Source organism: Schistocerca cancellata, chromosome 3 (assembly GCF_023864275.1).
Source record: "Schistocerca cancellata isolate TAMUIC-IGC-003103 chromosome 3, iqSchCanc2.1, whole genome shotgun sequence".
Taxonomy (NCBI): domain Eukaryota; kingdom Metazoa; phylum Arthropoda; class Insecta; order Orthoptera; family Acrididae; genus Schistocerca; species Schistocerca cancellata.
Window position 1 is genome coordinate 411,133,841 of NC_064628.1, and position 2,820 is coordinate 411,136,660.

Sequence of the window (2,820 nt, forward strand, 5' to 3'; positions counted from 1 at the left end):
TCTTTATCAGGTCACCACCTACATCATATTCCCGTCCCTATCAGGACTATTCCCTTATCCACCCATAATCACTATCTGATCCTCTTTCACAAAATTCCTACATAACTTCCCTATGCAGTTGCCTGAGCGAACTCTGCACTAGGCTTCACAAAGCTGGTGACCTGGTACTGCCTCACCAACACTTCCTGCAACTACTGGCCAACACCTCTGCCATGTGAACTACCTAGCAGCAGAACCTCCTCCTTTCTGTTAGGCTTTGCAACTAACTTAGGCCTCCTAACTGCTGCATGTTTCCTACACCTACAGCTACAAGACGCTCCTCTCCACTCACCTCAGGCAGTTGGTCAAATCTATCACATATACACAAAGTACAACGTCTGAATACTTCCTCCTCCTAGCTGCCTTCTTGCCAACTGCCATTTCCCATTTCCCAGCACCCTTCACACTCCCCAATCTATTTAGATCCTCCTTCGCACATTGTAACTGCACCAGAAAGGCACAGATCTTACGCTTCTGCTCCTCTATCTATTTCTACCACAGATTCTGCAATCCCAGAAGAATATCTCTCTAGATTGCCCATTGGCTTCCCCACTCCATTCCCCCCAGTGAAAATACTTTGAACAAATGCCACACTGTAACCCACTACTCACAAACCTATGACAGCCCACACTTCTCAATCAAGGAAAAATTTTACAGTTACTGAAAAAACTAAATGTCTGTGTTACATAAGTTCAATTACAACTATAGAATTATTTAAAGAACTAACAATAATGGTCTCTAAATTCTCTCTCTACTAAGAAAGCAACGACTTTTATTCATACTGCTAAATCACAACTAATACATACCAATACCAGCAAGACTTCACACAATTTCTTTGCTAAAAGCAAATATTCAAGTGGCAACTGGAACACTCAACAAAGTTAAAACAGTGAACGAAAATTTTACTGAGATATTTCACTATAAACAATAGCAAACATCAGCTAAAAACAACACTAGAAATTTACTAAACGACTTCAACACACAGAAAATTCAAAAAAACACAGTGAGCGAACGTTTCCAGAATTTTATTAAACCATTATTTCACCAGGAAAACAGCACGAGACACAGTTGAAAAATACTAAATTTAATAACTGTATAACAGTCCACAAACAACTTTGTCAGAACTTGAGAACAGCTAAAGCTGCAACTGCGAGCCACGAAATGTAAACACAGTGCTAATATTTGGATGAATGATTTAAAATTACTAAAATTAATATTCGAATACAATGCACAAACAACTTTGACAGTTCTTAAATTCACAACTGCTGTAGCTTGTAACGTACCCTCTTTGTTATGATATTGTTGTTTAGTGTTATTGTAGTTGTAGAGATATGAAATTATTGTAGCGGTTTGCTTAGTCACTCGTACTTAGGAATTTCTGACATTAAATGGAGCCTGAAACTTGTGTAATAAATACTTCGCGTGAGGTGCGATTTGCGGCATAAACAAAAATTAATTGCGGAGATGCAATCCACTGAATATTAACAGAAAAGCTTTAGAACAATGCACACGACTGACGTACATTCGCGTGCGAGTAGTTGTGATCTGATGAGAAAGATCTATCTTAATTTTTTTTCATAAAATAATTACGTCGTAACACACTCGGAGAACGTACAATCAGGGTAGAGGCACGTACGTTCTATCATTCCCCGTGGCCTGGGTAAAAGAATTGCAATTATTTAAGTTTAAAAATATTTCTTTTTCTGTCGGACTCCTATTTTTATACGAAAAGGAAGATTGCAGGTTCTGAATGTCTCGGCAAAAACACATCGGAATTAATCTTAGCGGCCACCAAAGGAAAGCAGTGAGCACAATCACGTACCTCTATTGTTGAGCAGCGCCGTCGTGAAGGTCATCGCCTCCATGTAAAATTCGCCTTCTTGAATTAACAGAATAATTTGTACTCCACTGGTATGGGATTTAGGCTTGATCTTGACAGAAATCATAAAACACATTTTTCATCATTTAACACACACATAGACATGAAATTATACAGTACGTCTTTACGCCAGCACATCAGAACGAAAAGTAGTTAATACTAGAAGTAATAAAAGAATCTCGAAATTAGTCCTTTGTCTTTCAAGGATACAACAGTTTTTCAGAATATTCCTCTGGTATGACAGTCGAACAAATTTTCTTCTTGTATCTTTGAGATTAAATTACAACATTTTTTAGTTCCTTTTCAAGCTGCAACTGCACGCCACAAAATGTAAGCACACTGCTGAGGTGTGAGACTTGGCTGAACAATGGCGAATCTCTATATCTATCTAATAATGGAGTGTTAAGGCAGCAGTAATAGATGTAGCTGCATGGAGTAATAGGTCTACAACAGATATTGCTCAAGCAGTCAAAACACCACCACAAAAGCTAAATACCATTAACAAAAACTCAAAACTATTATTTGCAATTCTGTCAAGATGCATAGAGAAAGATCCTTTACTTGTAGTGACTGGTTGTGGACATGATGGCCCTTATCAAACCATCACCTTGGACATCATGTCTGTAACTAGTCACTGCAAATACAGGATTTTTATCACCATACTTTGACAGAATTACAAATAATAGTTTTAATAAACCACAAGTTGCTGACTCATTTTCCTGCATCATGCTGGAGGTTTGATGAGATAATTTACATATTTTCATTCTGTAATGTCACATGAAATAACATGCTAGGGTAACTTATCTTTAAGGAAGAAAACTCTTCATTGACCATAACATGCTTACCCACAATCAGCTTGGCCCACATCTGTTTAAGGAGTTTGGCTTTCTAACTACTGCTTC